At 40.3% G+C, this 11,762-nt stretch overlaps 1 protein-coding gene across 1 annotated transcript in view; it reads left to right on the top strand.

Annotated features, from left to right (window-relative positions):
* Nucleotides 1-11,234: 11,234 nt before the first annotated feature.
* tiparp (TCDD-inducible poly(ADP-ribose) polymerase) overlaps nt 11,235-11,762 on the top strand; it is a 20,656-nt gene continuing 20,128 nt past the window's right edge. The window contains exon 1 of the mRNA XM_010775146.1: nt 11,235-11,508. The gene's annotated coding sequence lies outside the window, so the exon portion shown is untranslated. The remainder of the gene's footprint in view (nt 11,509-11,762) is intronic.

The raw sequence follows: 11,762 nt of genomic DNA, 5'->3' as shown, positions 1-11,762 counted from the left end.
TATCAAAACAAGTAAACACATTTGATTCCTGTAAGCCAGGGGTGTCAAACTCAAATACACAGTGGGCCAAAATTAAAAAATGGGTACTAGTCGAGGGCCGGACTGGTTCAATGTTTATTGCAAAACTTATTGAAATGAACTTATTGCACATATTAAACCTGGAACTAACAAAGCTTAAATGATTGCCTATAAAAACAACATTAAACATTAAATAATCAGTTGCATTCATTTCTTATGGCTCTATCTGCAGCATTTCTTATGGTTACATTTTTCCACAGGCCAACAACAGCTTCAAAAAAACGATTTCCCTCAAAGAACAAACCAAACATGCCCTGTTGTCTCAAGAAAGAAAGGGCAGAAGGAAACATCCATTAAACTCAGTGTGCTGCTCTGTGATGCTAGTTCAGATACTTGGCCTCTCATCTTGGGTGCAAGTTCATCAATGTTTGGGCTCAGGCTCTGAGCGGAGGAGACCTTCAGGATGGAGTGAAGGTGAACGTGCAATATACCGGCGGGCCAGATCTAATAGGAATTAGAAATTATCCTGCGGGTCGAAATTAAATCCACCAAGGGCCTGATTTGGCCCCCGGGCCTTGAGTTTGACACACGTGCTCTAAACTGAGGATTTGAATATGGTGGGGAACAAAAGAAGGCAACAATATAGCCGATAAGTATATGTTTCAAACAATGAACTATTTAAGTGAAAAGTTAGGTCTATAAAAAAAACCTTGCCCATTGAGCGTGGACAACATGTGCTAAAACCAAACATGGGACCAAACCGGGTGCAGGGAATGAAAATCAAAACCTTCCCAACCCTGGTTGTAATGTCATTATTTAGAGAGAGAGAGAGAGAGAGAGAGAGAGAGAGAGAGAGAGAGAGAGAGAGAGAGAGAGAGAGAGAGAGAGAGAGAGAGAGAGAGAGAGATCAGAGTATGTTGGAGAAAGGAAAGCAGCAGATCACACCACTCTGCAGGAATGTGGCGGCTCGTAACGCTCAGGTCAAAGTTAGTCTTGGGACATCAGCTGATGAGGTAAAGGGAAAGGCAACACGTCAACAGAAACTTAGAGAAATCATTGACTAGCTTTGATACTTGAATAGAAACCTGGATTCTTCGTATAACACACAGAAAGACAAACATAAACAGTATCAGTGTATTCATAGCACACAGGTCAGTGTTGGAAAAGTACATTTACAAGAACAGCCTATTCAGTTAATTAATTTAACTGAATAGGCTGGAAAGATAAGTAATTGGCATTGAAAAAGTAATTTTTCTCCTTTTTCATTTAAATTATTTTATTATATTTAAATGAAAAATGATAAATGTTATTTACTTCTTTTACGTTTATCATGTAAGAACATTTTGCTCATAATACTTCATTATTTTCACTGATGTAACATTTTCCAACGCAGGCATTTTGCTTGTATCAGAGTATTGGCTAGCGCTCCAACACATTGTATGTTAAGGCTTAGGGGCGGGACGTCTTTAAGCGGTTGACCAATCACAGCAGAGCCGGCCAGCTAACCAATCAGAGCAGACCGGGCTTTGGTTTCAGACAGAGGGTGAAAAGAGGTGCTGCAGCACAGGCAGTATGAGAACAATAAAGAGCTTTTTGAACATTAAAGCGTGGAGACATGTCACAGTACAGGAACTAAATACAAATATGTCCTCTTTAACAATACAGGGAAGTATAGATTTAGAGGAGGAAGGTTTCTGAGGCATGCCTCCTCTTTAAACCTACTGGGCTGGTTTCTGGGTCATTAAAATTCCTCTTTTCCTCTCCTCATGTCTCCTCTCTGAAGCCACAGTTCCTGCCCTGAGCGACATGTTGGCTTATCTCCACCTGCTCAGCCTCTCCTCCGCCTTCCCTCTCCCTCCTGCGTTATCTCCAGGCTGCAGAGCACACTGACTGAGGAGGAAGACACATTTCTCCACAAGTTGTACTTTCCAGTTGACTTCCCTGTATCCCCTCTATATGCAGGGTTGGGAGGGTAATTTTAAAACGAATTGATTACTCCTCAAGCCTGGATACAGAAGTAATACATATGTACAGATCTAGACGGTCATACCTCATATTTGTCTTCTTTCATTCCCCTTCTCTACAACTCCTCCTCCTCTACTCTTTGTATCTCCACTGAAGTATGTCAGGCACTAATCCCTGGATTTTCACTTCTGCTCAAATTGTTGTTCTCGAAGCAAACAAAGTAAACGTCACACCTGACCCGACTCCTTATCACTTGCTTAACTATCCCCTGCCAACAACTGCAACCACAACAACAACAATCATGACCTGATTAACATGTTAAGGCAACCCAACTCCCAAATGTCACCTACAGAACAGAGACAACAACAACAACACCAACACAACAACAAATACTAAGAAAACTCTCCTGGCTCTGCAAGAGAAGCAGAGGAGGAAGAAGTACTCAGATTACTTAAAGGGTCCCTATTATGCAAAGGCTAAATCCTAAAGATCCCTCCAGAGGAAGTTTCTTTCACAACGACTGCCCCCACCTGCCTGAATCGACTCAATTGGACTCCTTTGTTTACTTCTGGAACATAGTGACAACGCTTTGTAACACTCGTGTTACTATTGGCTAGTGTGCCAACACATTGTTAGTGATAGGCTAAGGGGCGGGACATCTCTTAGTGTTTGACCAATCAGACGGAGCAGCACCCAACTAATCAGAGCAGACTGGGCTCTGGTGCCAGACAGAGGGTGAAAAGAGGTGGCACAGGCAGTATGAGAAAAATAAAGAGCTTTTGTAACATTGAAGCTGTAATCATGTCACAGTAGAGTCCAAACAAACTAATATGGACCTGAAAATGAGCATAAAAGGGCCCCTTTAAAAGTATTTTTGAAATGGCAACCAATCACATTGTCTATCAGCATCGACTACTAAAAACATCTGTGACGGCTTAAGGTCATGGGGTTCATTTAAACCGGGAGCACTTTTTGAAAAGGCTGATTTTTGAAGTTGTTATTTGTTCTGGTAGAAAGGCTTGGAACAACAATTGATAATAGCAAATAAAAATACTTTCAGAAAGGTTAATTCGCACAATAAGAAACCATAAAATGCAATGTAAATATGGAATTAATTCATTCGCATGTCGGAAATCATGCATATACTGTACCGATCAGTAACTTTACTTAACATGGTTTCTTTTTTTTTGTCTGTGTTTTTATACTCTAACCGCAAACTGATCCCCCACTGACATCGCCTAAAATTGTTTATTTTTCAGACCATTTTAAAATCCTCTGACCCCCAATGTCCCGAACTATAAACTGCCCACAGCTCATTCACGCATAACAGACACACAAGACCTGCTGACCCACAGCACACACACAAGCTCACACACTCCCTCCTGGGCTAATCTCCTACAAGCCCCCCCTGCCCTCCCACCCCCCCAAGAGCCAGAGCTTGCCTTTGATCAAAATACATTGTCAAGGCAAGCTGGGTGACCTGTGTGTGTGTGTGTGTGTGTGTGTGTGTGTGTGTGTGTGTGTGTGTGTGTGTGTGTGTGTGTGTGTGTGTGTGTGTGTGTGTGTGTGTGTGTGTGTGTGTGTGTGTGTGTGTGTGTGTATGTGTGTGTGTGTGTGTGTGTGTGTGAAAGAGAGAGAGGCAGAGAGACAGAGGTTTGTTGAGAGGTCCTAACCTGAAGTGCCGGATATTGTTGCGCTACTTCCTGCCCTCTAAGCCCTGACCAGGGGAAGCACGGCCAAATAGCCTTTTGTTTAGCTGACCCTCAACCTCCCCGCCTCCACCTCTTTCTTTCTTCTTGACCTTTTCTCCCTCTCTACTTGAACCTCAAACATACACTAATGCCAAACTCTTGGAATTAATCATCAAAGAGACCACCAAAGCTCATACTCATACTAACACACACACACACACACACACACACACACACACACACACACACACACACACACACACACACACACACACACGCATTCCTGTTTTGTTGCCATAGCAGCAGAGATCCCTGATACCGAGCTTTGAACCTGTGTGCGAGTAGGTCATTCTCACCTTTAGGGGTCCACTGTGACGGATCAGACGTGACACTGAGACGGTTCTTTCTAAAGGTTAATGTATGGCTAGGAGCTTATAAAGTCTTTGGAGAAGGCGGCATGCATTCATACTCAGTGACATGTTGGTGGAGAACAAGGTGGATAAAAGGCATGATGGTTAGCACTAGCAGCGTGGCGTCAGCAATGCTAACTGTCTGTCTGATGATAGCTCAACCACTTTTGGTCCATTAGATGGATTACAGAAGTTCATGGTGGTACGAGAAAGAATCCTAATTACTTTTTATCATAGCAACATCGTCAAGTCAAGCTTTTTATTTGTCCAATACTTTGATTATAGTTCCTGCAAAACTAACATTTAGCTAGGCTACTTTTTGTTTACCTCTTTTTATTGCTTTTAAGGATGGTCTGTTTTCCGTTTGGTTTGTCTGTTTGTCTGTTTCTCTGTCTTTAGGCATGGTTGTGAAAATACTTCTCGCACATTTTTCATTAAACTTGGAGGGAAAGGTTCTAGCATAGACCGAGAAGTAATTTGAAGCAGAGCCAAATCATGAGGCGCATACACATTGTGTTTCACTTTCATAAAACATTGCAAGACAGACATGCTTGCTATGTTTGGCATTGGTTGATCTATGACCTTTTCTTCAAGTTAGCAAATGATAGCATGCTAACATTGTAGTTTACGGTGATCCTAGTCAACAGTATAGCCTACCTGCTAAATATCAGCATTTTGTCATTATTCAAAAGTTAGCATGCTGACGTTAGCATAGCGAACCACCATCTTGCTTGACCTGATGTTTCTAAAGCACTGTAAGAGTACTATTTATTCTTATATATCTGAAACCAAGTGGCTCCAGGAGTCAGACTGGGGATGTGTTTGAAATGAATGGCGTTATAAGTCAAAATCGACAATGTTTGGGTTAATGGAGGGGTTGATTTCTATAAATATGGTGATGGAACATTTTTCAAATCAGATTAATGCAATTTATACACATGTCAAGCTCTTTACTGTAATGTTCCTTCACTGCCTCCCTGGTTTCCAGCACACTTCCCAACAGGCCTCATAGGGCAACACATGCCAGCCAGTTGTAAGAGGGCACCTAGCTCACTGGGAAAGAAAGTACGTCTGCAATCTGATGCATTGCGTGTTTGCAAGCAACGCATGTGCACAACCATCTCATGCAAACATACAAGCACTAAATCAAGTCGGTATGTTAGGATTCCAATCAGTCTACTGAAACTAGCATGGCTGTCATAGCTGTAGCTATTTCAGGTTACACGCTGTAGTCGAAGTGAGAGACACATTTACAGGTAGCCTGACTGGTTAGATCACACAGAAAATGATGCCTGTGTGTATTTCAGTGACAGGATAAAAAGAGTTTTGTAAAAAAAATAGGGAGACTGTGGTTTGCAGACTCTGAGCTGTGTTGAGGAAAGGTTCAATAGATGTGAGAAATTCATTGTGCCACTTTATACCACAGCAGAAAGGGAGACTTGAATCGGGTTAGCACCACTACAGAGTGTTCCCTCGGGCGCTGCAGCCATTAACGTCTCATTCAACCATTTTATTCACCTGGTTACATCATCATTGCTTTTTTCAAAAATGTGCCCTATGTGCTTTTAACCAATTACATTTTCTCTTAAAAAGCTCAAATGTGTCTCCAACTGACGATATGTTTCTCTCTGGTTTTCTTGTTTTTTAAATGCAGGTGTGCAATTACAGCACAATGAACACAGAGGAGACACCAAACCATTTAAACTATTTTAGTCACCGATCACCTCATATACCTCAGGGTGTGTTCCCATTTCAAAGCTACCCTGAAAAAACTTGGCTTTCTTTTATAATTGGAGGGAAATTGTGCAGCAACAAATAAACATTCATTGGGAGAGACACCTATTGTATATCAGCTTTATCTGGGTACAAGGCTGTTGCGTTTAAGACTCATTAATTCAGATTGTTTGACAGTTTGTTAACTGTGAAGATGCAGATACTTATCACACTGCACAAAATAGCAAGCAGGTATTTGGTATTCAGTGCAGTGAAGCAGTGACCTGGACACTTGCCAACTGTGACATAAGTGTTCTTTTGTGTTTAAAAGTTCTTATTACCCCCATTGTATTCTGTCTTAATGCCATGTATTTCCTTGACTGGAATAAAAGGTTGGGGGAAAAAAATCCTAAATAATATATAGCCTAATCACTGCAACATTTGGTAACATTGATCAATATATTTAAAGTGAGTGGCTCTGAGGGTCACACAAAAGATATATCTAAACATAATTATTCCTTAACTACTTTTAGCATTATTAATAGTTTTTTCCTACTGCTACTACTACTACTTCATAGTGGTATAAGACAAATGCAGAGCTAGCTTAAAACTGAAAAACTGACATTTTTAGAAAATAGATATTTTAGAGCTGACCCAAATCACGAGGGCGGATTCACAAATTGTCTTTCATTCATTATTAGTATGGCAAGATAGAGCATTACCCTTATTTTAATGTGGGGTATGTAATTTATTTCAGAAACACTTTTTGTTATATTCCATGGAATGCTCTTAACATCCTGATAGCAATGAATACACTAAATGCTTTGACAATAAATACATTAAAAAAATGTAATCTGTGGAAGCCGACCAATCATTTTAGCCAGCCCGGCTAAAGTAACTGGATGGCCTACCTGCCTGTCAGCCTTCCATCTTGTGCACAAACTTATCTCGTGCCCTCATTGGTCATGTGCGCGTTCGTGTGTGTTGGAGGAGGGGCTCTGAAAGGAAGTGGCAGATTTTTTCCGGTTGAGTATTTTCAAATTCTAGCGCACTCGAGCCTGGTTTCTCCAAAATTACATACCCCACCTTTAAGAGTAAGCTCCAGGAGTCACACTGAGGATGTGTATGAACATAATAATTCATTAACTAGCTATTTTTTAGCATTATTAAAAGGAGTTATTCAGGTACTCATGTGACTATTTTTATAGATCTGATGTTATCACGTCAGTATGCTCAAGGTAGCATTTAGCTCAAAGCAGGTCTTGCTTAACATTATGTTGTTATAGCACTGTCAGTTTAACATAAATAACATTAACGTTGTGAGGTAGAGTATTTCCCTTATAGCTAGCTAGAATTAGCATGCTACCATGCAAAATAAATGAAAATCGTTAACACCCTGGTGACACGGATTTTTTCAGCAGGGCTAACCTTACTTTAGTAACATTATTGACAGGATTTCCATAATAACTTATGTGCCTATTTTATACAGCCTATGCACGCCTTTATTTCCATGGTGTTCCATCTCTTGCACAAAACAATTAGTCATATAAAAAAAGGCCTTGGCACAGCTCAAAGGTGGCACTCAGAACCAGTTTCAATCTGGAAGAATGGAACAAGCCCACGCTCACTAACAAAATGAAGCACCTGTTATGGGCGTTGGAGGTTAAACCTCCTCTCGAACTTTAGTCATAACAAGTCAATAGTCTCAGGTTAATCAAACTGCTGTCTGTTATATCAGTGAGGCTTTCCAGTATGAAGTATTCACAATACGTATATTTACTTAATAAGTAAACCTTTTAAAAGGTTACTTGTGTAAAGGGTAAGGAAATTAGCAGGAAAATGTATTTAAAGTATGTATGCAGAATGTACCCTTTAAACATTAGACATAAGTGGGTGGAATTCAGAAAACTTTCCGTTATTTAGCATGAAAGAGACAGACAGAAATCATACAGTAAGACTTTAATCTTTGTTTGTGGCACACCGGCAATCCTACAGCAATTACCTCAGTAAAAAGCATTTTTATGTTTCCACGCTGTGAAACCATTTTGTGCATAAAACAGCCGGCTGAAGCCCTGTCACCAGTGTTAACTGATCTGCCTCCAGTTAATTGTGTTATGTGCAGGCATGTGAACAGATAAGATTCAGAGGAGGGTGGGGGCTGAAACACGGCACCTTTTACCCTAACACTTTTTAAAGACCAGCCCCAAATGTCGTTTCATATGCTTCCTGGTTTCGTAAATTGGTTTACTGTCGGGGTCAGGCGTTGAAAAACACATCTCGGTTTAAGTTCCTGCACATACTCTGCTTCTTTGACCTTATTTTCACAAGTCTAAGCATGATGATGTATTTGTGAGATTATCTGAGGTGTGCTAAATAAATACTCCCAGCACAGATACTGATAACTCTCAGGAACATTAGTATAACCTTCCAGAGATTAGTACTTCTGTAACTTCTCTTTCAGCCTTTTACACTTATTAGCACTCCTTCTCTTTTGTATGAAAGGAGAACTTGTTGTTTCATGTGTTGAGTTCACTCACTGACTTTTTGTGAGAGAACAAGCAAGCTGCAGTTGGCAGGCAGGTATCTCTTTTTATAGGGCGTCCTCCTAGACAAGTCAAAACTTGAACAATGGGACGTCGTTATGCATGTCAGCCGAGGAGGAATGCTGGAGATCTGCCGGTATGTGAACCAGGGCAATTACTCTCATATACGTCAGCTTGACCGTGTCTTCGGCAGCTAACCTGTAATTTCCCAATTACTAACCCTCATTGAAACTGCTTTGGTGGCATTGGTAACACATTTCTGTTCATCTCTGACCTCTTGAACCACAAACCTCTTAACAAGAAAAAAAATAATGATTTAGAAACTTTTCAGAGATCTATTTTAATGCAAAAAGCTTGGGAGGTTAATGATGGTTAAAAGATGCTAACAAAAAATTTAGGGGGTGATTAATGGGTAATTGATGGTGTGTCATCCTGGCTCCCACAGGGATCCTGTGTGGGAAATGAGGGGGACTTTAATGTCCTGGTATTTAACTTCCTCAAACTACAAGTTCCCTTAACTAGTTCTAGAAAGTCTGTCTCTATGATAGGAATTATACCGTAAACTAGTATAACTATAGCAGGATCTTTTGGTGTCACAGATGGACACAGATTGATTAAAGAGGCCCTATTGTGCTTTTTGGGGCTTTCCCTTTCCTGTAGTGTAGTGTTCTTTGTGAATGTAAATGGTTTGCAAAGGCTAAAATCCCTGTTCTGGAAAATATTGACATCACATTGTAACACTTGCTAGCACTCCAACACATTGCACGTGATTGGCTTAAGGGAAAACATCTCTTAGCAGTTGACCAATCACAACAGAGCCGGCCAGTTAACCAATGAGAGCAGACTGGGCTCTGGTTTCAAACAGAGGGTGAAAAGAGGAGCTGCAGCACAGGCGGTGTGAGAAAAATAAAGACCTTTTTGAACATTAAAGCATGGAGACATGTCACAATAGAGGCACAACATAGGACCCCTTTAAAACTACTTAATATAGAAAAAATCTGAAAATCCTTTGTCCTACCTAAAGCGGAGACATTTACTAGGATTGGCTGTTAGTAAATATCGTATGAAACACTCTCACAAACACAACTGAAACCAAAATAATTTAAAAAAATAGCAGCGTAAAAAGGATATGAAACATTAGGAGGTAATAAAGAATCCCTGTATTGTTTCACTTATATTCTGACGTATGTAACTACGTGGCAGGTTTGCATATCATCCCAGCCCTTAAGAGAGATCCTCTCTTTAGAAACTGTTTGGTTGAGCAGGCTTGTCTGCACACAGCGAAACTGACGCCGAAGGCAGTGCAGCGCAGCCAGTTTGCTGAAGAACTGCTTCTGGTAAAACAGGGAGCACAAAGCTGACTCAGTACGCACTGTCGGTAAACAGCTCACTCCTCTATGGAAAATGTGACTGATCAGCAGCACAGCTCTTCATATAGTAAATGCATTTAGAGAGCAATACATTCAGCATCAAATACATTACTCATTCTCTTTTATATCTGCTTTTTGTTTTGTTAGCAAGTTTCCTGTTCTCACGTGAAACAATTTGCTGATAAGATATCAGAGTTTTTCCAAAGTAGTTTCACCCTTTTACAAGAGCTTAGTCAACAAAATATAAAAATGTAAAGATTGTGCAATGTTTGAGATGGATTATTACACAATGTTTCACAGTAAAATGTCCTCATTACTTATCTACAGGGTCAAGTCCTTTTACTTCAGATGAGTATTTACTTTTATGCTGCTTTATTTGTTCACTACAGTTAAGAGATACATATTGTACTATTTTCTCCACATGTATCTGACAGCTGTTAGATTAAGATGTACTTGATACAAAAAAAAGATGCACATATTCCAATTAGCTCCAAGTTAAAAACCAAAAACACAAGGTAATATTAAAATAGAAATATTTGTCAAATACAAATGTGGTTTGGGTTGGATTCTCAGTACTTATTTTTTTAATAATTGGGCCATATTGCTTTGATTCTAGGTCAAATTGTGCCTAACTCATCTCTATAACCTCCAGAGACCCACCCATTCATTTTTGTCCTCTGTGGAGCACATTAGGTTTTGGTCCATTACTTTGAGGTTATACATGCCACAGCATTAAGTCCAAGTGTATTCCACAGAGGACATCCTGGGCTTTTCAAACATATGACATATGTGGGGGTGTGGCTTTGAAAGAGAGAATTTTATTGTATTTGTGAAATTTCCCCCAAAAATACAACATCTTTATATATTCCATCTACTTTGTTGCATGTAAACATGTGTTCCCACCTCTGATGTTATGACATTTCTTGTTGTTTTTTACTTAATTTAACAACAGTGTCCACAACAACATTAGAAAAAGATCCCATCCATGTACTGAGGCGTATTATATAAAAAATAAAAATGAGTAATTAAATAAATAAATATAGCAGATAAATAATTAAATAAATGAAAATGCAATAACAAAAATATATGTAAATAAATACAAATAAATAAATTGAATTAAAAAACACAAGTGGTCACAAAGGATTTTTGCTTAAAGACGCTTTACAAAGTTTAAAAAATAAAATTGATTTAAAAAAATGTAATTCACTTTTTGTTGAGTCATTACATTAAAGAATCCAATAAATACGGGAGAGATTTTGAGAAAAATACATTTGTGAATGTGATTTTTGCCAATTTAATCAAATAATTATTTTTAATTCAGTGTTGTTGATGTTCTCCATTTGATTTTATATTATCATCTGTTTAATAAATGGTGTTGTCCTCTGGTTCAGTTCGGATTTTATACTCCGAGGATCTCCACCATGGGATCTCCACCCCATCCCCCCAGCAGCTCTTCCGTTCCCAAGCCGCCTCCCTCGCTCTGAAGCCCCGCCTGAGAGCAGGTTACGGGGCGGGGCCTGGCGCTGCGGAGCCGGGGAAGCGGAGCGTCTCTCCACACAGCTGTGCCTCGCTCTTTGTCGGTCTGCGCTCCTCTCCTGCGCCTTTCTATCCGGTACAAGGATACAAAGAGAGGGACATGTGAGCGAGCAACACGAGGAAGCATTACCGGACTAGCAGAGTCCAGACACGGATACTTTAATCTCCAGACCGGATACGGAGCTCCGCCGATGTACGCACTGGATTTAACGCAGAGAAGAGTGTCGAGAGCAGGGGGAGAGGGGCGGACTTTGTTGCGCAGGTAGGTTTTTTTTCGTCTCGTTGTGTCTGAGAAATGTCGGAAAGGGGTCCGGTGGAAGAACTGCGCTTTAAAAAAAATCGCTCTGCGTACTGCGGGGCTTCTCTATGTGGGTTTTAATGCATTTAAACTCCGTACAGATTGGCTAAAAAAGTGTTTGTTAGCTAGTGTGTTGAAATAAAGCTCCGGGGTGCCCCGTTTATCTTTTGTCGCTGCTCCGCCGCAGTGCCTGGTGTCTGTGTGTGTGTGTGTGTGTG

The sequence above is a fragment of the Notothenia coriiceps genome, unplaced genomic scaffold (genome assembly GCF_000735185.1).
Source record: "Notothenia coriiceps isolate Sejong01 unplaced genomic scaffold, NC01 NC01_scaffold00015397, whole genome shotgun sequence".
NCBI classification, from domain to species: Eukaryota; Metazoa; Chordata; class Actinopteri; order Perciformes; family Nototheniidae; genus Notothenia; species Notothenia coriiceps.
This window is presented reverse-complemented; position numbering and strand designations above follow the sequence as displayed.